Genomic DNA, 24,061 nt, shown 5'->3' on the forward strand with positions numbered 1-24,061 from the left:
CGTGAAAGAGGGGACTTCTGCAGCAAAAGGGGGCCGCCATCCTGTGGTCGGCTGGCCTGGTCTGGGAGGGCGGGGTTCTGGACCCTGGAGATCGGGCTGGGTTCGCTCAGGGAACGCCAGCCGCCTCCCGGAGCCCGGCCAAGACCAATCCCCTTTTAAGGCTTTAACCCTTTCTTTTGACCTAGGTTTCGGAAGCCTGCGCGAAAACCGAGGGGGTAAGGAATGGTGGATGGAAGCCAGCTGCTGGGCCCCCTTAGGCAGCGCCCCCGCCTCCTCGTTTCCGTTTCAGCTAGGACTCATCTCCGCGGGAGCAGCCAGTGAGAGGTTTTTGGTGTTGGAATATTCCAGGTTTTCTCCAAAGGAAGATAGTGGGGTGTTTTTCCACATGACAACAGCCCTTAAGGGAAGCACTTGGTCTTTCCTGGTCCCCAGCCGTGCCCCAACTCTTCACCCAGCCTAGAACACCCATCTCTTAAGAGGCTTTCTGCTCTGTAGCACTGTGTCCCTCAACTCCGGGGCTGGCACTTCTTGGTGCAGACAGCTAGAAGTTTCTTCTCGATTTCCCTTACCCCTCTTACCCCTCACACCCACCCAAGTCCCTAAGCGCTGTGTGCTTGGTCTTCAGACAAGAGAAGGTGTGCTGCCCTTTACAAAACACTCTGCTTGGCCTGTTCCATCCATGGCCACAATCTGCTGGGATCATCTCATCCCACATCCATTTCATGGCTAAGAGGTGGAGAGATGGCCAGTTGACATGGGCTGTGGAGCCCCAAGTCTTTGGTGCTGTATATTCCACTGCTGCATCTCAGCCCAGAGGAAGGGGAAATTCTGCAACTGTGGGAAGGGAGAGGAGACAGGACCAGTAGAAAGAATAGCAGATACCACGCTTTTAATCATCTGGGGCATCTGTCCTTGCTCCATTAATTTGAAGTCACCAGAAGCCCTTGGACCTTTTTTTTTTTAATAGCCAGTGCTGATGACTTGTGTCTCCAATTTTTTTTTTTTTGGAACAAAGGTTTATTTGATTAATTTGCCTCCTTGTGGCCTCTTTGTGAATTCTGGTTGGGACATCCTGTGGGCTGACCCTGCCGCCCCCCCGCCCCCCCCCATTCTAATTATTCACAGAGATCAGTGTTGGCACCTTCTCTGCAGTTTCCATTACTGTAATGGTACTGTTGGAAGCCATCCCTGGGCTAGCAAGTGGGAGATTCACTTCCTTCTCCCTCCCTTGGAGGTTAGGTGGCCTCCCAGCACTTAGAGTGATGGAACTTTCTAACTGGAACAAGCCTCACAGATGGTCCAATCCACGGAGCCTTGGCTCTGGTAAATAGCAGGAGCTCCTGGAGCACTTTATGAGAAATGTAGCTGCTCCTGCCCACCCGGGATTTCCCTAGCCTAGTAGTAGGGCTGCCCGAGTCTACATTTCACAGGCTCCCAGGACCTGGGAACTGCAGACCATCCCTTTTCATAGATGAGATGAGCTGGCTTCTCATTGTCTGGAGGGTAATTTTTAAAAAAGTATTTATGGATTTAATGTTGGCTGCTCTTCGTTGCTGCGCACAGGCTTTCTCTGGTTGTGGTGTGTGGGCTTCTCATTGCGATGGTCTCCCTTGTTGTGGAGCACCGGCTCTAGAGACGGAGGGCTTCAGTAGTTCCAGCACGTGAGCTCAGTAGTTGCAGCTTGAGGGCTTCAGAGTGCAGGCTCAGTAGTGTGGTGCGCAGGCTTAGTTGCTCCGTGGCATGTGGAACCTGGAGTCTTCCGGGACCAGGGGTTGAGCCAGTGTCCTCTGCATTGCAAGGCAGATTCTTAACCGTTGGAGCACCAGGAGAGCCCTGGAGGGTAATTTTTAAGTCCCTGGATGTCCTGCCCCTGGCGGCGGACCTCCACCACCACCTCATCTTTCCCATTCTTCCTGCTGCTTTCTGGACATGCTAGCCTCCTCCTTGGCACTCCACTCTGTCTTCTTTCCTGCTCACCAGCTTTCTGGTTCTCAATGCAAGGATCTTTCCTATCAAAACACAGTTGCTTTAGTTGCTTTTGCTTCAGCCTAACCCGGCTTCTACCCCCATGGGGTTGGAGATGGTTCTTTTTCCCTTTGGGCAACACATGAGGATACCCACAGGCCCCTTAACAACAGACCCTGGATGCTCTGTTTCCCACTCTATGGCCCAGTCGCTGAGTGTTGCTGGATGGAAGGCCTGGCTGTGCTATTTTGATAAGGTTTCAAGGACCTGGCCTATTTTCTGGGTCCCCAAGCACTTTACTTCAGGAAGGGGAGGGGAGTGTGGCAACAGTGTGTCTGCTAAACCAAGGTGTCTGACTGGATGGAGTGAATGGCTCAGATGATCCATTTAGGGGCTGGGATGGAACACAGGGTCCTGATGGGGAGGAGATTTAAAAACTCCCATTTTCTAATGGCACAGGATAGGAGTGCTGAAAGCAGGAAGGAAGGGTTTATCCCCTCAAGGCAAGATTTCCCGACTTACTGTGGCTGCCCTGCGGGTCCCTTAGGTCTTTCTTCTCCCATCACCTCTGGGTGCCCCATCTGGAGATACATGGAGTAATGCTTCTCTCAAAATGCACCTTCCTTTAGGCTAACAAAGGGTCTACCAGCCATTCTCTCTATTTCCTGATTTCATCCGATTGTCTTTATAAAATCACAAAGGTGGCAGAAGCCATCTCGTCATTTTGTAGCTGGAAAATGAGGCCCCAAAAGGATAATGATCTGTCAAAGGTCAGACAAATATTTTGAAACACAGCCAAGACAAGCTAGACTGCAGATCTTCTGACTCCAGGTACAGTGTGCTCCACTCCTTCCAGGGTGGGTCTTCAGCCTTCTGCTGGACTGACTTCACTGGTCCCAGATGACATGGAAAGAACAAGGAGGTTGTGGAGTACTCTGAACATACCTGTCAGGCTGCTACATTGTTTTGATCGCCTCCCCTTCACTCTGTTGATAAGGCAGAATTCCCAGATTCCTATCCTAGGGTTTTGGAGATGGTCAAACACGTGGAACCTGTTGACTTAACAAAATAGTCACAAGCTAAAAGTTAAGAGTTCCGTTTTATTTGGTGAGAATTTTTAGGACTTCAAGCACGGGAGACAGCATCACAAGTGACCCTGAAAGAACTGCTCGGAAGAGGCGAGGGGAGGAGCCAGGTTATAGAGAAGCTTGGCAGGCAGTCTGAACATCAAAAGATTATTGTTAATTAAAGAAAATCAGAATTCCCAAGTTAAGGAATTTAGCGCTTTTCTGTGTATGGGAAGGCGCAAGAGTCTGGGCTTACTCACTGAAATTATTGCTTTCAGGTGCATCCCAGCTATCTGGGGCCAGTATCCTGTGTTTTCACATCCTGAGCATCCTTTCCCAGGGCCCACCATAGGGGGTGGCTGTAGTCTGACGGCAGCTAGATGGCAGGTATTCTTTTCCTTCCTGAGTGCCCTTAGGGCTCACTAGCTCACCTTGGAGGGCTGTGATGGCTGATGACTGAGGGGCTTCCCAGGTAAAGAAGTGGTAGTGGTAATGAAGCCATCTGCCAATGCAGGAGCTACAGGAGCTGCAGGAGACGCAGGCTCAGTCCCTGGTTGGGAAGATCCCCTGGAGGAGGAAATGGCAACCCACTCCAGTATTCTTGACTGGATAATCCCATGAACCGAGAAGCCTGGTGGGCTATAGTTCATGGGGTGGTAGAGAGTCAGACATGACTGAGCATGCATGAATTTGATATCCTTGTTTACTGATATGGCAAAAATAGTCCATGTCTGACCCTGACACTGTATGGATGTGATTGACTAATTTATTAGTCACCTGTACTGACAGCCCAGAGAAAACACCACATGCCAGCCCTGCCACTCAGGAGCTGCACTCGAATAGTAAACAAACAGGAGCTCTGGGAGGCTTTGTGGTATCCAAAGGGTGGAATGCTCATTTCCCACAGGAGGGTATGATTGGCTGGTTTGAATAATTCTGTGGACTGGCAGGGAACTGAAGGCTGGTTCTCAGGGATAAGAAGGAAAAAAGATGGTTAACTGACTAGAGGAACTTATCAACAGAAGCTAATAACTGGGAAATAGAATTTGTGGTTAGATCACTTGAGCCCCCCACAATTTGATCAGATATCAAGACAACACATACTGTTGAGTCCTAATTTTGGTCTAATTGAGGCTACACACTGGCCCTTCCTTGGGATGGTCTGTACTCTTGTTCTAAGCTTATACCTTTCTACTTTTTTGAACCAGTGGTGGCAGATGGTGTGTTTTTAATGTCCCTTCTAGGCACAAAAATAAAAGTGGTAATTTTCTGTTGCTCCTCAAACTTCTTTGGAAATATGACTAGTCTATGAAATTAAAAAGTCTTGGAACTGCTTGACACTCTTCTGCCTCTCCTAATCTCTAGTTGAGGTCCACTCCCGGAGTGAGGTTACGCCCTGAAAAACTGACTGCCATGTTTGGTTGGAGAGCATGACAAAAAAGGGAAGTTTCTCTTAGAATGCAGGGCAGAGGTCCAAGCACCAATGAAGATCACATTTTCAACATTTAAGACCCTTTATTCATGAATGTTTGATCAAATAATTAATAGTAATGCGTATCTTTTTGCCAATTTTTCTAAATGTCCTTTGGACATCTAATAACAATGTATAAGATACAAAATTTTAAATATATTTGTGTAGGATATAAAATAATATAAATTAATATAAATGTAAATCTATTATATTTAAATTATTAATGACATCATTCAAGATGCTCCTATTCTTATTTTTTCTGCACTTGATAAAATATTCTCAGAGAAATGTTAATATGTTTCACTATGATTATATATTTTTTCTTTTCCCTTATATTTCTTCTGATTTTTACTGTATGTATCTTTGTTTCTTTATTGTTAGGTATCCAATAGTTTATGATATCTATCTTCTTTGTGAATTGTACCCTTTATTATCAAAAATACTCATATTTATTTCATTAAAAAAACACAAAAAAACATATTCAAATGTTAATAGCAATATTCATAGTTTCCAAAAAGTGGAAACAACAGAAAAGTCCATGAACTGATGAATGAATAAACAAAATGTGTGAAATTAATCAAATAATTAAAAGACATTATTGCTCTAGGCACAATGTTTAAGGCACAGGGCTAGACCCTGGGAATACAAAGATCAATAGAGCACAGTCTCTGCCTTGGAAGGGTTGTCCAAGAGGGGATATGTAAATGGTAAATAGATAATTAGAAAGCAATAGGGGAAAAGCATGGTAGATTCTTACATTACTGACCTTCAATGAATCATCCATCCTGATTTCCTTGCCTCCTTGTGATCCCCTTCTTCATTGACTCTGGACTTGGCATGTGTCTTGCTTTGGCCAATGGGCTATCAGCAAATGTGATGCAAGCAGAAGCTTCACAAGTGTTTGTATGTTGGGACTTGCCTTCTTGGAATTCAGTTGCCACAAGAGAAAGTTTGAGCAAGCACATGGAGAACCAAGGTGCCTCAGTTTATATCAAAAACCATTTGGGATAAGCTAGCCCCAAGTTGACCTGCCACATGCTCACAAACACATGTGTAACCCTAACTGATGCCACCAAGAACGTCAGTAGTAGTAGAGGACAGACTGTGGTACATTTGCTCAGTTGATGGCTCCCCAGGGAGTCATACCTCTTCCATATTGATTCTGAGCTCAGCCACATGACAGGTTTTGGCCAATGGGATCTGAACAGATGTGATTCAGGCAGAGACTTCATGAGGGCTTGCCTCTTGGAATTTAGCTGCCATGTGAAGAAGCCCAGGCTAGCCACATGGAGAGACCTGAACTCAAATGCTCTAGCTAACAGCCCCCGTGAATTGCTAGGCACTGAGTGAGTCATTCTAGGATCATCCAACTCCTAGGCCACCTGTAAACTGACTGCAAATGCAAGTCTGTATGGAGCACAGATGAGCTGTCCCTGCTGACCCCTGACCAAACTGCTGATACCCAGAATTGTTATTGCCTTTAGTTACTACTCTGAGTGGTTTGTTACACAGCCACATATAACAAATACACCAGGTGAAGAGAAGAAAGGGCATTTAAGATCGAGGAGAGGGGATAAACAAAGGCATAGACTCAAAGCAAAGTGGATGTGGGAAGATACAGATAGTGTGGGGTTGCCTGTGCCAGGCAACTGGAGGAAAGGTGGCAGTCAGCATGGATTGCTCTAAAAATGGCTAAACTAAAAAAAATAGTCACAACCTGAAAGTTGAGAGTTGTGTTTAAGCTGTGGGAAGTTTTAGGACTTCAAGCCCGGAGGCAGCATTTCAGGTAGCCCTGAAAAACTGCTTCAGGGAGGTGGGGAAGGAGTCAGGTTTTAAAGACATTTACAGCAAAGGGGGCAGATAGTATGAACTCCAGAGATTACTGTTAATTAAGGAAAACCAGATATCTCCAGAAATTAGCACTCTTCTCTCCAGTAGTCATGTATGGATGTGAGAGTTGGACCATAAAGAAGGTTGAGCACCAAAGAATTGATGCTTTTGACTTGTGGTGCTGGAGAAGACTCTCGAGAGTCCCTTGGACAGCAAGGAGATCAAACCAGTCAATCCTAAAAGAAATCAACCCTGAGTATTCATTGGAAAGACTGATACTGAAGCTCTAATATTTTAGCCACTTGATGTGAAGAGCCGACTCATTGGAAAAGACCCTGATGCTGGAAAAGATTGAGGGGAGGAGGAGAAGGAAGTGACAGAGGGTGAGATGGTCGGATGGTATCACTGACTCAATGGACATGAGTTTGAGCAAACTCTGGGAGATAGTGAAGGACAGGGAAGCCTGGCGTGCTGCAGTCCATGGGGTCACAAAGAGTCAGACATGACTTAGCAACTGAACAACAAGGAAAATCAGTTATCTCTAGGAATTTAGCGCTCTTCTATGTATGGGAAGATGCAAGCGTCTGAGCTGACTAAACTCATCTGTTTCATATGCATCTCAGCTATCTGGGGCTAGCATCCTGCATTTTCATATCCACCCCAACCCTCGCCCCTCCCATTTGTAGGGAATGGTGGCAGCTATATCGCAGGCATTGTTCTCTGGGGGGCACTCCCGGTTCAGAAATTCACATTTGGAGGGCCGGAATCTCGGATGGCTCTGACATTCTTGTTTATAGATATGGCAGGAGATATTCCATTTCACAAAAAGGTGGTATGGGTGTTTAGAGAAGTAGAAGGGATCTTACTGCTGGTGTGGGTGACACGGGAAATGGTATGTAAAAAATTAGGAAAGAATTTCACTGTCTGGGTTGCTTTGGCCAGGTTCAGGTCTTGCATGAAACATAAAAAGGCAGTGAAATGGCTATGCTTGTGCATATCCAACAGCAAGCCTGGGGAAAACCAGCCACTACTGTGGGGCCTGAGCTCTTTAGAGCCCTGAAATGGCACCAGATGGTTTTAGTGCGATAGACACTTCCTTGAGGGCCCGTCTGTGTCTTATTCACTGCTATATCTCGAGGGCCCCCAGATCCTAGCACAAAATAGATCTCAGTAAATATTTTTGAGTGAATATGAAAAGAAATAAGAGGGACTTCCCTGGTGGTCCAGTGTTTAAGAACCAGCCCGCCAGCGCAGGGTACATGAGTTCGATCCCTGATCTGTGAAGATCCCACATGCCACGGGGAAACTAAGCCTACCAGTCACAGCTACTGAAGCCTGCATGCCTAGAACCCATGCTGTGAAACAAGAGAAACCACCGCAATGAGAAGCCTGGTCACTGCAACCAGAGAATAGCCCCAGCTCTTCACAACTACAGAAAAGCCCACGTGTAGCAACAAAGACCCAGCACAGCCAGCCAAAAAATAAAATAAATACAGTTAAAAGAAAAAGAAATAAAAGCAATCAAGTATTGTTGGTGCTGTTTATCGGGCAAAAAAGGAGGAAAGTCCCAGGAGGGTTTGGGAGAAAGTAGTGGTTGTTTCTCTGGAAAGAAGAAGAAGGGCATTTCTGACAGAAATAAAGGCATGGAGGCCTTAACAGTGTCTGGGAAACTAAACTTTCTGAAGTCCCTGTAGTTCGAGCATGGAGTGGGCGGAGTGATGGTGCCTGAGGTGTGGCGGGGGAGAGAGAAGAAGCCAGATGACAGGAGACTGGATTTATAAGGCTAAAGGTTTTAGGCTTTATCCTGTTAGCAGTGGGGAGCCATTGCAGGCTCTGAGGCCAGGGAGAAGTTTGATGAGACTTGCATTCAGGAGAGAGGAGTGGAAACTGAAGTGATGGTGTGGGATTGGAAGGATGCACAAGAATGGATGCAGCTCAAATGGGAGCATAGGAGTTGGGTTGAGGGGGACGAGGGCCTGAAATGGGGCAGGAGCTGTGGGGATAGATGGGCAACGTGGGACGGATGAAGGAGACGCACATGGGAGAAGTCACAGGACCTGGGCACTTCGTAGATGTGTTTGAGGTCTGACAAGAACTACCAGTGGTGTGGTTGCTCTGAAAGAAGAGATCAAGCAACTCTGGGGCAAAAGGTCCTTTAAAAAATTATTTATTTTTAATTGGAGGATAATTGCTTCACAGTGCTGTGTTGGTTTGTGCCATACATCAACATGAATCAGCCATAAGGTGTGCATATGTCCCCTCCTTCTTAAACCTTTCTCCCACCTCCCACCCCTCTAGGTTTTTACAGAGTACCAGGTTGGGCTGCCTGCATCAGACAGCATATTCCCACTGGCTATTCATTTGACATAGTCTGAGTGAACTCTGGGAGTTGGTGATGGACAGGGAGGCCTGGCGTGCTGCAATTCATGGGGTCGCAGAGAGTCAGACACGACTGAGTGACTGAACTGAACTGAATGTGTATGTTTCACTGTTACTCTGTCAATTCATCCTTCCTTCTCCTTCCCCAGTTGTGTGCACAAGTCAATTCTCCCTGTATGGGTCTCTGTTGCTGCCCTGCAAATAGTTTCATCAGTACCATTTTTTTTAGCTTTCATATGTATGTGTTAATATGTGATACTTGTTTTTCTCTTTTGAGGCAAAAGATCTTGAGTTCAGTGTCAGCCCTGTTGGGTCTGAAATCCTGTGGATAAGCAGCGGAGAGGTCCAGGCTAGGGCTGAGGAGCATGGTCTGAGTAGAGGGCAGATATTTGGTAGGTGTTGGAAAATAGGGTGTGATGAGCACCCAGGGGGCATTGCAGGCCTAGCAGAATACAGAACTCAGGACAGGACCTGAAGGAGCACTGGTGTTTAAGCCACAGAGCAATGTGAGAAGGAGTGTCAGAAGAATGGGAGAGCCAGGAGAGAGCCACACCCCAGAAATGGGCAAGAGGTCAGTGGTGCAAGTAACGACTGAAAGGTATTCAAGAGATTTAGCAACAGGAAGGTCACTTGGGGAGAACAGTTCTAAAAGCTGGTGGAAGCTGAGGTCTGAGGTCGTTGTTTAAAAATATAGGTTTTATTGTTAGGCGTGGAAGGCCAGCCATGAGGGGCTGACTACCACTGAAAAGGCAGGTGGCCATAGTCATAGATTGCGAGAGGACTGCACACCACTCACCGAGGCAGGGGTGGTGGGGAGCCCACTGGGAAATACTGGCACTAGTCAGGAAGCAGAGGAAAAGGGGAAACTGTGGGCAAGAGTTTTTCTTGCGGTTTCTGTGGGAAGGACTAGATGAGGCAAGATTAACAGGTGTAGGGTTGGCTAGTTTGAATCATCTCAGTGGGCACTCTGGGGCACGAGGGTGTTTCCAGTTGGCTCGCACCTGGCTGTGAGATGATGAAGCCAGATGGCTATCGATCTGGAGTGTGAGAGACTGATGTAGGAGATGGTTGAGGGTGTGGGCACCCTCAAATCTGATTGGTTAATTGAATTAGCTTGGTTGATTAGATTGGTTGATTGAAGTGGTTGTTTTATATTTGAAAGGTGCACTGGTGCATGAATGGTTTACTACCTCCAGGAATTGGCGGACCATGGGAGGAGCAGTCACCCCAGATATCTAAGCATCAGAATACAGAAAGTAAAATGCATGGTTAATATAGTGATGGGTTGGGCAGTGAGTCAGAAAGACTGAGGATGTAAACCTTGTATGTGAGGGGCTACCGGGGCTCCCTCTTCTCTCAACGGTGGTTGGAAGTGGTGAGGTGGGTTGCTGGTTTCCAAAGCAGAGGGCTGTAGTCCCCCAGGAAGGTCAGGACCTGCCCACTTGTGGGATCCTGCTCATGCCCATCTCCTGGGCAGCAGCGCCTGGCAGAGATGTTTGAGAGCATGGGATATGGGATTACCTGGACCTTCAGGCTCAGTCTCGGGGGTTTTGTCTTGGCTGACCTCAGTTTGCTCAAAGTTGGAGCAGGCCCAGAAAGGGCTGTCTGAGAGGTGAGAATAGCCCCTGCTGAGTCCTGACTCAGTCTCTCCAGTAAAGGGAAATCGAATTAGCAGTTTTTTGGCAGGTACTGCTGTGCCTAGGGATAAACAAGACTCATCCTTGTGGAATGTGAGCAGAGTTAGCATTTTTTTTTTTTATTGGCTTTTGGGGAAAACAAACAAAAAAAAATACAGTCATAGGTCCCATAGCTCTCTGAGGTCGCCTCCATCTTAACTTTCTGCAGCCAGGACACATCTTGGGCAAAACTGCCTCGTAAGCAAACTGTTGTCTCCTGCTTTGCAAGCTCACTCCTTCTGAAGAAGCTGACAATTATCCAACATCCCATTGCCAGCTGGCTTCAGCCAATAGAATTGCGGCATACAAATAGAGCATCTGCAGCTACTCTGGGTCAGGCTATACTGCAAAGTAGGAGGAATTTCCTCTAAGAGGGGGAAATTCAGCTCTTAGATGGGGGAAAATGAAAAAAAAAATCAAATATATATATTTTTTATGTTGGAGGCATTTCTGCTGCTCCTTGGCAGGAAGGAAAGAAGGAGAATGTTAACGGGTATTCTTTCTTCCAAAGTGCACCGCGTATAGGAAGGTATGTATTAATGTTTCAGCTTCTCTGATGAGAGTATGAGGTGCAGTCCTGGAGTCCATGAAATGGTGAGAGTGTGTATGTGTGTGTGTGGGGGGTGATGGGGAAGCAGTGGTGGTAGCTGGAGCTCTGTTCACCTAGGCATGCCCTGAGCCTCTCTCTTCAGCTTGCCCAGGAAGATCTCTGTCCATGCACCCTTCCAGGAGCTATTGGAGGAAGAGATAGACCTGAGTGGAGTAACTCTGGGTACAAAATCCTTCTTAGCCCAGATCCTGGGAGTTATTCTCTCTTGTTTTCACCCCCATAACCAGACTTTGAATTATACCTGTAAAATGCTTCTTGGAGCCAACTCTTCCTTCCCATCCTCATGGACACAGCTCTAGTCTTGGGACACATCTTCTCTCGCTTGGATTATTCCAGTAGCCAGTTAATGGGTCTCTTGCTTCCAGTTGTTGCTCCGTACTGCTACCCGAGTGATTTCCCCCCACCCCCAAACCACGTTTAAAAAAATGTACATACTTAAAATGTTTGTAATGCACGGTGTTGTTGTTTAGTTGCTAAGTTGTGTCTGACTCTTTTGTGACTCCATGAACTGTAGCCCTCCAGGCTTCTCTGTCCATGGGATTTCCCAGGCAAGATCACTGGCATGGGTTGCTATTTTCTTCTCCAGGGGATCTTCCTGACCCAGAGATCGAACCACATCTCCTGCATTTTAGGTGGATTCTTTATCACTGAGACACCAGGGAAGCCCTATTGTAATGCATGTATATTGTTCTAAATTCAGTTATATGGAAGAACATGGAGTAGAAAGTAAATCTTTATCAACTTCTGTCCCCTAGTCATTGCTACCAGTTGTTAGCAATAGTGTGAGGTATGTGTGCTAAGTCGCTTTAGTTGTGTCTGACTCTTTGTGACCCTGTGGACTGTAGCCTGCCAGGCTCCTCTGTCCCTGGGATTCTCCAGGCAAGAATACTGCAGTGGGTTGCCATGCTCTCCTCCCACAGATCCTCCTGATCCAGGGATCAAACCTAGGTCTCTTGCAGCTCCTGCATTGCAGGTGGATTCTTTACCACTGAGCCAGTGGGCAGGCCCTGGCAGTTATGTATCTTTCCAGAAATAACCCATGAATATAACATAGCAAATCTGTTTTTTGAAGAGGCTACATATGTAGCCTTTATATACATTTTGCTGTGCATCTTACTTTTTAACTGAATGTCTCTCTTGAAGGTCATCCTATATTAGGACATATAAAGTTGACTTATTCTCTTATCAATGATTTTGTAGTTCATTTGTGGTCATATTACAGTCTATTTAACCAGCTCCGTGTGTGTGTGTGTGCGCGTGTGTGTGTGTGTGTGCACGCGCGCTCAGTTGTGTCCAACTCTTTGTGACCCCATGGACTGTATCCCGCCAGGCTCCCCTGTCCATGGGATGTCCCAGGCAAGAATACTGGAGTGGGTTGTCATTTCCTCCTCCAGGGGATCTTCCGACCCAGGGATCAAACCTGCATCTCTTGCATTTTCAGGTGAATTCTTTACCACTAGTGCCACCTGGGAAGCCAACCAGTCCCGTATCAGTGACTGTTTAGGTGATTTACAAACAATGCTTCAATGAGTGATTTATACAAATGTCATTTTACATGGGTTTGATCAATCAAATTTCTTAGGATTTGAGTGCCTTTAAATATTATTACTAAATGTCTAATTCAAATTATATTGTTAAATGTTTCCCTCTTGCAAAAATGAAAAACATGTTTATAACTTCAGTCAAGACTGTTTCCTGAGCTCCGACCCACTGATCAACTATTACTTTGTGTAGCCACTTGGAGATCTCAAATCTGATACATTTTAAATTGACCTCCAGTCTTTCCCACTGGATAAATGGGACCCCCCATCAGCACAATCACTTAAGCCAAAATTCCTGAAGTCGTCCGTGATTACTTCATTTCCCATTCTGCTACCCTGGACCATCAGGGAAGTCCCAGTACCACTCTGTTCTGATTACTGTTGCTTTGTATATGATTTGAAATTGGGAAATGTGGGTCTTCTAGCCTGACTTTTATTACATGGATTGATTTTTTTTTTGCAATGAATATAGGTGGAATCATATGAAATGTACTCTGTTGTGTTTGTTTTCTTCTACTAAATATTATCTTTGAGAGCTACCTTTTAAAATTAACTTAAAAATAGAAAACTTTAGGGCTTCCCTGGTGGCTCAGTGGTAAAGAATCCACCTGCCATTGCAAGGGACACGGGTTCAATCCCTGGTCCGGGAAGACCCCACATGCCGTGGAAAAACTTAGCCCGTGCACCACAACTACTGAGCCTGTGCTCTAGAGCTCTCGTGCTGCAACTTCAGAAGCCTGTGTGCCCTAGAGCCTGTGCTCTGCAACCAGAGAAGACACCACAATGAGAAGCCCGTGCATTACAACAGGGCACAGCCCCCTGTTCGCTGCAACTAGACAAAGCCAGCGCAGCAACAAAGACCCACCACAGCCAAAAGTAAGCAAATAAATAAGATGATTAAACAAATAAACCTTTAAACAAATGACATACTTAAATCATTTTAAAAACTCAAGTAGGATGAAAAGGTTATAGTGAAAAACCATGCTGTCTCCAAATCCAATTCTCCACTCCCTCCTCCAGAGATAACCAATGTTATCAGTTTCTTGGGCATTTATGCAGAGAAAATTTAGGCATAAACAGGTCTCTAACTGTGTACCTTTCTCTGCCACCCCCGCAGAGATCATAGTGAAAGCTACATACAGTAGAGAACGCTCTGTTAGATTTATTTTCTAATTATTTCATGAACTGGCCTACTTTTTCTCCATCCCTACTGCTATTCATTTTTTTAAGAGTACAGGGGCTGTTACTTTGTCGCTGTCATTTAATCTGGTGTTTCTTCATAATTAGACTCAGTTTATGCACTTCCGGCAGTAATACTGCGGAGCTGGGGTTCTGTCCCTCTCAGTCCATCACTTCAGGATGCACCTTACGTTAGGTCGTGCCATTATTTGGGAATTGAATTTCGTTCACTTGGTTAGGATAGAGTCTGCCAGCTTTCTCCACTGCAAAAATATCAATTTTTCTTTTCAATTTTTTATTTATTTTATTGAAGTATGGTTGATTTACAATGTTAATTTTTGCTATATAGCAAAGGGATTCAGTTATACATACACATACCTTCTTCATATTCTTTTCCATTATGGTTTATCAGAGGATATTGAATATATGTACTGTACATATAGTAGGATTTGTTGTTTATCCACTCTATATATTACAGTTTGCTTCTGCTGATTCCAAACCCAAACTCCTAATCCATCCCCCAACCCTTGGCAACCTCCATTCTCTATGTATGTCTGTGAATCTGCTTCTGTTTTGTAGGAAAGTTCATTTGTGTTATATTTTATATTCCACATATAATTGATACCATATGATATTTGTCTTTCTCTTCCTGACTTACTTCACTTAGTATGATCTCTAGGTCCATCCATGTTGCTGAAAGTGGCATTATTTCGTTCTTTTTTTATGGCTGAATATTATACCATTGCATATATGTACCACATCTTCTTTATCCATTCATTTATTGATGGGCATTTAGGTTGTTCCCAAGTCTTGACTATTGTGGATAGTGCTGCCGTGAACACAGGGCTGCATGTATCGTTCTGAATTATAGTTTTGTCTGGATATATGGCCGGGAGTAAGACTCCTGGATTATGGTAACTCTAGTTTTAGTTTTTTGAGGAACCTCCATACTGTTGTCATAGTGGCTGCACCAATTTACATTCCCACCAACAGTGTGGGAGGGTTCCCTTTTCTCCACAGCCTCTTCAGCGTTATTATTTGTAGACTTTTTAAAGATGGCTATTCTGACCAGGGGGCTTCCCTGGTGGCTCAGTGGTAAATAATCCACCTTCAAATGCAGGAGACATGGGTTCAATCCCTGGATTGGAAAGATACCCTGCAGAAAGAAATGGCAACCCACTCCAGTCGTCTTGCCTGAAAAATCCCATGGACAGAGGAGCCTGGAGGGCAAAAGAGTCAGATACCACTTGGTGACTAAACAACAGTTCTGACCAGTGTGAGGTGGTATCTCATTGTAGCTTTGATCTGCATTTCTATACTAACTAAGATGGTGAGCATCTTTTCATGCCATTTTCAGATCGGTTGCTTGTTTTGTTCCTGTTGTGTTGTATGAGCTGTTTGTATATTTTGGAAATGAAGCCCTTTTTGGTTGCATCATTTGCATTTTCTCTCAGTCCGAGGTAGTCTTTTCATTTTGCTGATGGTTTCCTTTGCTGTACAAAAGCTCGTAAGTTTGATTAGGTCCCGTTTGTTTATTTTTGCTTTTATTTCTATTGCCTTGGGAGGCTGACCTAAGAAAACATTGCTACAATTTATGTCAGAGAATGTTTTTGCCTATGTTCTCTTCTAGGAGTTTTATGGTGTCATGTCTTGTATTTAAGTCTTTAATCCATTTTGAGTTTATTTTTGTGTATGGTCTGAGGGAGGTTCTAACTTCACCGATTTACATGTGGCTGTCCACCTTACCCAACACCACTTACTGAAGAGACCATCTTTTTTCCATTGTATATTTTTGCCTTCTTTGTAGAAGATTAATTGACTGTAGGTGGTGGTCACCTCTTTTTACAGAGCCTTTATAAGAAAAGACATGAGCTTACTTCCTCTCTCAACTCTCTCTGCCAGGTGATGATACAATGAGAAGACAGCTATCTGTGAATCAGGAAGAGGGTTCTTGCCAGAAGGGATCTGTTGGTGTTTTGATCTCGAACTTCCAGCCTCCAGAAATGGGAGAGATAAATGTCTATTGTTTAAGCACCTTTCCCCCTAATCTATGATAGTTTGTTACAGCAGCCTGAATTGAATGAAGTGGTGGTGCTGGGGGTCGGGGGTAGCGAGTAGCCGTGGATTAGGATGGGAAGGTCTGCATGGCTTGACATGAGGCAAGGGTGAAGTTCCCCAAACTCCAAAAGCCCAGATCGCTCACATCTGTGTCCTGCTCTGTTTCCTAGGCAACATCACATTTGGTCCTTCTAGCAGCCTTTTAAGTAGATAAGATGTTTCGATTTTACAGATGAGGAAACAGCCTCCAGTAGTTCCACAGCCTTTGCCCAAGTCATGTGGGGTGAGGCAGGGATTCAAACCTAGGTCTTCTGATCTCTTCTGACCCCTAGACCAGAATATCATGTTGACTGTGGAGCAGAAACACAGCTGAGCTATTATCATCCTGCCTTAAGAGACGGGGGCACGGAGGCACAGATGGTCAAGCTTTGCTTCCTGGCTCTGGAGTGTGCCAGAGGTGAGGACAGAACCTCAGAGGTCTGGCTCCTGCATGACTTTCTTCTATTTCATCCAATTGCTTCCTTCTAGCCAGGCCCGGATTTCCTTACCTAGCAGTTGGCATGCCCTCAGGTAGGGGCTTAAACCATGGCAACACACATGTCCCACTCAGACTGGGGACAAACGCTGTCGTTCCTTTGGGGCCATGTTGTCTCCTTCTTTTGTCCTGCAGCAGTCCTTGGCCCTGGGAAATCCCAGGCAAAGTGTATCATCTCTCTGGCCTCAGTGAGGTCCTCTGTGAAATGGGCGGACGGCTGACCCTCATGCCTCCATCCTAGCATCCTGTGTGGCTCTGGTCTGTATCCAGAGGCTGTGCTCAGGGTCCATCCACACGCTGCATCCTCAGAGAGGAAACCAGCTGCCTGGGATGTTGTCAGTCACAGCTGCAGTTGAATAAATTAAATCATGAGCAGGAGGAGGACAGCACTCCTGATGTCGGGCTCCTGAGAGGGCAGGGGTGCTGCCTGTCTCCTGGGCCCTCCCCATCTCTCCTACCACTCTGCTCCAAACCGTGTCTTCCTCCTCTCCCTGGAGCCAGCCCAGCGCCCGCCTTCAGGAAGCTTCCTCCAGGTGATTCCACTCTGAGAGACTATGTGTTTCTTGTTTTTGTGTTTTGACCCCGGGCCCATTTCATTCAATTAGAAAAACACCAAAAATTTATAAAAAGGACAAAAACAAAAATAAAAAAAGTAAACAAAAAGGAAGAAAGAAAGAAAGAAAGAAAGAAAAACGTCAGTAGGGTCCCTGTCTGGGCTGCAGGATGTCACAGGGATTTTTAAGGCAAGAGCACAAGCATGCCAAGGAAATCAGTGTTCTTGTGAGGGGATGAATCACCTGGCAGAGAGAGTTGAGAGAGGAAGTAAGCTCATGTCTTTTCTTATAAAGGGGATGAACATCCTGCTGGAGTTCAGGATGGGGGACACATCCAGGTCCCGTCCAGTGGGAAGGCTGAGGGGGATAAAGATGGAAGAGCGGCTGTGTGTGTACGCGCTCTTGTTCCCATTCCAAATCCCCCGTGGATCCTCGGGTATGCTCTTCTGTATGGATTCTTCGTCAGGCCCCGGTACATACAATGCACTGATTTTATTTAATTAATTAGAGATAACAAGAGATAAAATCCATGGGATTTTCCAGGGCAGAATACTGGAGTGGGTTGCCAGGCCCTCTTCCAGGGGATCTTCCCAACCCAGGGATTGAACCCACATCTCTCGTATCTGCTGCATCGCAGGTGGATTCTTTACCATCTGAGCCACCAGGGAAACTCACACATAAGAGATAATGCATTTCTTTATTTTCTCTAAAACAGCTTCAGTTAGACTCCAAACCCAGTTTATGCCTGGTTGGTGGGAGCTGAAACTTTGTCATCTTGGTGTCTTGAGGCCCAAGGCAGTACAAAGATTCCAGGTCACATATGGAGCCCAGGCACCAGCAGACGGGCCTCTTGGCAGCCATGCTTGCCCTCTGCACTGCTGAGGCTCCCTTGAGCCGCTCTGCTGCCGGCCGCCCCCTGGAGCTCAGGTTTGAGGTACAGGAATCCTGTACCTTGTCATTGGCTGGGGAGTTAGTGGGAAGCAGGACATGTTCCCCACTGCTGGCAGTTCCTCCTCTATACCTGTCCGGCTAAGGGAAATCTCTTTTTAGTCCAGGAGACTCTCTTTCTGTGCTTCCTAGCATCTCTCTTCTCCATCAAGGACACCTAGCATATCCACTTGGGAAAACAGAAGCCAGGAATACAGGAAGAGTGCTGTATTCCTTGGTGTTATGGACTGAATTGTGTCCCTACAGAATTCCTATGTTAAAGTCCTCAGGCCTGGCATCTCACAATGTAACAGATAAGGACCTCAAAGAGATAATTATGTTAAAAATAAGGTCTTCCCGATGAGCTGTAACCCAATAGGACTGGTGTCCTCATGACAAGAGATTTGAACACAGACATGCACAGGAGGGAAACCATGCGAAAATTCCAGAAGAAGGCGGCCATCTGCAAGTCAAAGGAGAGAGACCTTAGAGGAAACCAACCATGCTGAACCCTTGACCGCAGACTTCCAGCCTCCAGAACTGTGAGAAAGTAAATTTCTGTTGTCTGAGCCATTTGGTCTCTGGCATTTTGTTATGGCAACCTTAAGAAATTAATATTGTTAAGAATTTGTGTTTTGTTTCTCTAACATATGAGTTTTCCAGGTGGCACTCATGGTAAAGAATCCACCTGCCAATGCAGGAGATATAAGAGACGAAGATTCCATCCCTGGGTTGGGAAGGTCCCCTGGAGGAGGAAATGTCAACCCACTCCAGTATTCTTACCTGGAGAGTCCCCATGGTCAGAGGAGCCTGGTGGGCTACAGTCCAAAGAGTTGGACACAACTGAAGTGACTGAGCAAGCATGCATGTTGTAACTGTTCAGTCACTCAGTCGTGTCTGACTTTTGCCACCCCATGGACTGCAGCACGCCAGGCCTTCCTGTCCATCACCAACTCCTGGAGTTTACTCAAACTCATGCCCATTGAGTCGGTGATGCCATCCAAGAATCTCATCCTCTGTTGTCCCCTTCTCCTCCTGCCTTCAATCTTTCCCAGCATCAGGGTTTTTTCAAGTGAGTCAGCTCTTCGCATCAGGTGGCCAAAGTATTGGAGTTTCAGCTTCAACATCAGTCCTTCCAATGAATATTCAGGACTGATTTCCTTTAGGATGGATTGGTTGGATCTCCTTGCAGTCCAAGGGACTCTCAATGGTGGAACCCAAAATACAGTGGCTTAAATATGATGGGAGTTAATTTTTATCTCATGAATGAACGTGAACATGGCCATCAGGGCTGATGTGGCGCTGGGGATTCACCTTTTGATTTCCGCTCTGTCACTCCCAGGAATGTTGCTCTTATTTTTATGGTCCCTGAGAGCTCCCAATCATGTCCCTGGGCCCACACAGAGGAAGAAGGGAGAGGGAAGGAAATGCCCCTTCCTTTGAAGTGCACTTCACTTCTGCTCATACATAATGGACCAAAGTTGGTCACATGGCCACATCTAACAATGAGGAAGGCTGGCAAATGTCATGATTCTGGATGTCTATGAGCACAGCCAGAAAGTGGGGGTTGAGATACTACCAGAGTAAGAATAAAATGACATCTAGCAGTCTTTGCCCTCCCAGAAGCAAGGAAGAACAGGAATTATTGATTGGTCGGAGGAAAGGGAGAAGGGAAATGGCAAGGAGGAAATTGTAAATATCTTCAAAATTATCTGCTAAACAAAGAACAGGAAAACCTGTGCAGATCCTGTCCTCTAGCTGCTCCCAAATGCTCACCATTTCTAGAGAACAATATTTAAAATGAGCAATTATAACAAACATGACCATAGACAATGGAGTGAAAATGACTACAGTTACAACCTACATTGCAATTGCTCTTTGAAAGAAGCTACATCCATTAGAAAAATTTTTCGATGAGCCGCTTGGAGGTGGGAGGGGAGAACGTGAGAGCCAGGATCAGCTGGATGCTGAGAAAGGAGAGCAACACCAAAACGAATCTGTGTAAGAAATCTATAGGAATCAGGCATCACAGAGGGCAGAAGTGAGGGCCAAGTAAGAGGCAGAGAGGTGAAGGGGACTTCCCTGGTGGTCCAGTGGCTAAGACTTTGTGCTTCTAATTCAAGGGGCTGGGGTGGGATCCTTGATCAGGGAACCAGTCAGTCAGTTAGTTCAGTGGCTCAGTCGTGTCTGACTCTTTGCGACCCCATGGGCTGCAGCATGCCAGGCCTCCCTGTCCATCACCAACTCCCGGAGCTTACTCAAACTCATGCCCATTGAGTCAGTGATGCCATCCAACCATCTCATCCTCTGTCATCCCCTTCTCCTCCTGACCTCAAACTTTCCGAGCATCAGGGTCTTTTCAAATGAGTCAGTTCTTTGCACCAGGTGGCCAAAGTATTGGAGTTTCAGCTTCAGCATCAGTCCTTCCAATGAATATTCAGGACTGATTTGCCTTAGGATGGACTGGTTGGATCTCCTTGCAGTCCAAGGGACTTTCAAGAGTCTTCTTCAACACCACAGTTCAAAAGCATCAATTCTTTGGTGCTCAGACTTTCTTTATAGTCCAACTCTCACATCCATACATGACTACTGGAAAAACCGTAGCTTTGACTAGACGGACATTTGCTGGCAAAGTAATGTCTCTGCTTTTTAATATGTTGTCTAGATTGGTCATAACTTTTCCAAGGAGCAAGCGTCTTTTAATTTCATGGCTGCAGTCACCATCTGCAGTGAATTTGGAGCTCCCCAAAATAAAGTATGTCACTCTATTTGCAATGAAGTGATGGGACCGGATGCCATAATCTTAGTTTTCTGAATGTTGAGTTTCAAGCCAACGTTTTCACTCTCCTGTTTCACTTTCATCAAGAGGCTCTTTAGTTCTTGCTTTCTGCCATAAGGGTGGTGTCATCTGCATATCTGAGGTTATTGATATTTCTCCTGGCAATCTTGATTAGAGCTTGTGCTTCATCCAGTCCAGCATTTCTCATGATGTACTCTGAATGTAAATTAAATAAGTGGGGTGACAATATACAGCCTTGATGTACTCCTTTTCCGATTTGGAACCAGTCTGTTGTTCCATGTCCAGTTCTAACTATTGCTTCTTGACTTGCATACAGATTTCTCAGGAGGCAGGTCAGGTGGTCTGGTATTCCATCTCTTGAAGAATTTCCACAGTTTATTGTGATCCACACAGTCAAAGGCTTTGGCATAGTCAATAAAACAGAAATAGATGTTTTTCAGGAACTCTCTTGTTTTTCGATGATCCATTGGATGTTGGCAATTTGATCTCTGGTTCCTCTGCCTTTTCTAAAACCAGCTTGAATATCTGGAAGTTCACAGTTCACGTATTGCTGAATCCTGGCTTGGAGAATTTTGAGCATTACTTTACTAGCATGTGAGATGAGTGCAATTGTGTGGTAGTTTGAGCATTCTTTGGCATTGCCTTTCTTTGGGATTGGAATGAAAACTGACCTTTTCCAATCCTGTGGCCACTGCTGAGTTTTCCAAATTTGCTGACATATTGAGTGTAGCACTTTCACAGCATCATCTTTTAAGATTTGAAATAGCTCAACTGGAATTGCATCACCTCCACTAGCTTTGTTCATAGTGATGCTTCCGAAGGCTCACTTGACTTCACATTCCAGGATGTCTGGCTCTAGATGAGTGTGAGTGATCACACCATCGTGGTTATCTGGGTCGTGAAGATCTTTTTTGTACAGTTCTTCTGTGTATTCTTGCACCTCTTCTTAACATCTTCTGCTTCTGTTAGGTCCATACCATTTCTGTCCTTTATTGAGCCCATTTTTGCATGAAATGTTCCCTTGATATCTCTAATTTTCCTGAAGAGATCTCTAGACTTTCCCATTCTATCGTTTTCCTCTATTTTTTTACATTGATCACTGAGGAAGGCTTTCTTATCTTTCCTTGCTATTCTTTGGAACTCTGCATTCAAATGGGTATATATTTCCTTTTCTCCTTTGCGTGTCACTTCTTTTCTTTTCACAGCTATTTGTAAGGCCTCCTCAGACAACCACTTGGCCTTTTTGCATTTCTTTTTCTTGGGGATGGTCTTTTTCATTGCCTCCTGTACAACGTCACGAATCTCCGTCCATAGTTCTTCAGGCACTCTGTTTATCAGATCTAATCCCTTGAATCTATCTGTCACTTCCACTTTATAATCGTCAGGGATTTGATTTAGGTCATACCTGAATGGTCTAGTGGTTTTCCCTACTTTCTTCAATTTAAGTATGAATTTGGCAATAAGGAGTTCATGATTGGAGCCACAGTCAGCTCCCAGTCTTGTTTTTGCTGACTGTATAGAGCTTCTCCACCTTTGGCTGCAAAGAATGTAATCGGTCTGATTTCTGTATTGACCATCTGATGATGTCCATCTATAGCATTTTCTTTTGTGTTTTTGGAAGAGGGTGTTTGCTATGACCAGTGTGTTCTCTTGGCAAAACTCTATTAGCTTGCCCTGCTTCATTCTGTACTCCAAGGCCAAATTTGCCTGGTATTCCAGGTATTTCTTGACTTCCTTCTTTTGCATTCCAGTCCCTATAATGAAAAGGCAGAGAAGGCAATGGCACCCCACTCCAGTACTTTTGCCTGGAAAATCCCGTGGATGGAGGAGCCTGGTAGGCTGCAGTCCATGGGGTCACTAAGAGTCGGACACGACTGAGCGACTTCGCTTTCATTTTTCACTTTCATGCATTGGAGAAGGAAATGGCAACCCACTCCAGTGTTCTTGCCCAGAGAATCCCAGGGACGGGGGAGATTGGTGGCTGCCGTCTATAGTGTCACACAGAGTCGGACATGACTGAAGTGACTTAGCATAGCATAGCATAATGAAAAGGACATCTTTTTTTGGGTGTTAGTTCTAGAAGGTCTTGTAGATCTTCATAGAGCCATTCAGCTTCAGCTTCTTCAGCATTACTGGTCGGGGCATAGACTTGGATTACTATGAAATTGAATGTGGTTTGCCTTGGAAATGAACAGAGATCATTTTGTCATTTTTGAGATTGTATCCAAGTATTGCATTTTGGACTCTTTTGTTGACTATTTTGGCTACTCCATTTCTTCTAAGGGATTCTTGCCCACAGTAGTAAATATAATGGGTAAATTCACCCATTCCAGTCCATTTTAGTTCTCAAATAAATAAGATAAATATTAAAAAAAATAAGTGGAGAGGTGGAAAGTGACTTGATAGAACCCTTAGAACAGGATGCCTAGTATTTCATTTTAAATCACTTGAGTTCTGTAATGTAACTCTATCCTGCAAACCTTTAGTCAAATCTACTAAATATATAAAGGCCTGTGTGTGTGTGAATTTCACATCTGGGTCATTTAGTGCAGAATAGGGGCAGCTTTGTGAGAGGACAATGCACTTGTTTATTGAACAAATTAGGCAAAATAGGGCTGAAGCAGTGGTGACTAGAGACTGCATTAGCAGTATATCCCCTTCAGAATTCTAGAGGGACAGGGATGGAAGTGAGAATGGAATTCGAACCAATTTCATTGAATCTGAAATATCAGAGCACATCAGCAGTATTTGCATTAAACCATTACGACAAAAACTGGTTAAATGTTGCTTCCCAGGCTCATGTCCCTCTGCCCAGGGGAGTCAGAGAAAGTATTGCGGCCCCATGGACTGGGGCCTGCCAGGCTCCTCTGTCCATGGAATTTTCCCGGCAAGAATGCTGGAGTGGGTAGCCTATCCCTTTTCCAGGGGATCTTCCCAAGCCAGGAATCGAACCGGAGTCTCCTGCACTGCAGGCGGATTCTTTACCAGCTGTGCCACCAGTGAAGCCCCAGTTAAATATGCTTCCTTGGCTTATGTCCCTCTGCCCAGGGGAGTCACAGGAAGTGCTACAGAGGAGAGGACACAGGATTGCCTTAAAGGAGATGAGGACTAGCTTTCATAGTGGACGGAAGAGGTTTTTTTAAATAACACATTGGAAGGTTATAAGCAGGGTTAATGAAATTGAATCTGGGCTTTAAGAATGAGATGGGGTTTGGATCTGTGGGTGTGAGTGTTACAGCCTCTTTCCCCCAGCTACTCACTAAAGACATTTTCTCCCGTATTGCCTGCAATGGAGATGGCTGTCTTTTCCAACTTGGTTCCTGGGTTTTTGTGAAGCAAAACACTGGTGAGAGGGGTAGAAAGAGACAGCAAGAAGCCAAGATGGGGATGTGCATTGGGAAGGGCTGAGAATCACTTGTGGGAGATGGTGGGTGTGCAAGGAGGCCCTCTACATGGCACCCCTCTTCTC

General features: G+C 45.3%; 1 long non-coding RNA gene across 4 annotated transcripts in view; it reads left to right on the top strand.

Annotated features, from left to right (window-relative positions):
- Positions 1-24,061, top strand: part of LOC101903835 (uncharacterized) — a 101,734-nt gene that overhangs the window by 43,180 nt on the left and 34,493 nt on the right. The window lies entirely within an intron of this gene.

The sequence above is a fragment of the Bos taurus genome, chromosome 15, assembly GCF_002263795.3.
Source record: "Bos taurus isolate L1 Dominette 01449 registration number 42190680 breed Hereford chromosome 15, ARS-UCD2.0, whole genome shotgun sequence".
Classification (NCBI taxonomy): Eukaryota; Metazoa; Chordata; class Mammalia; order Artiodactyla; family Bovidae; genus Bos; species Bos taurus.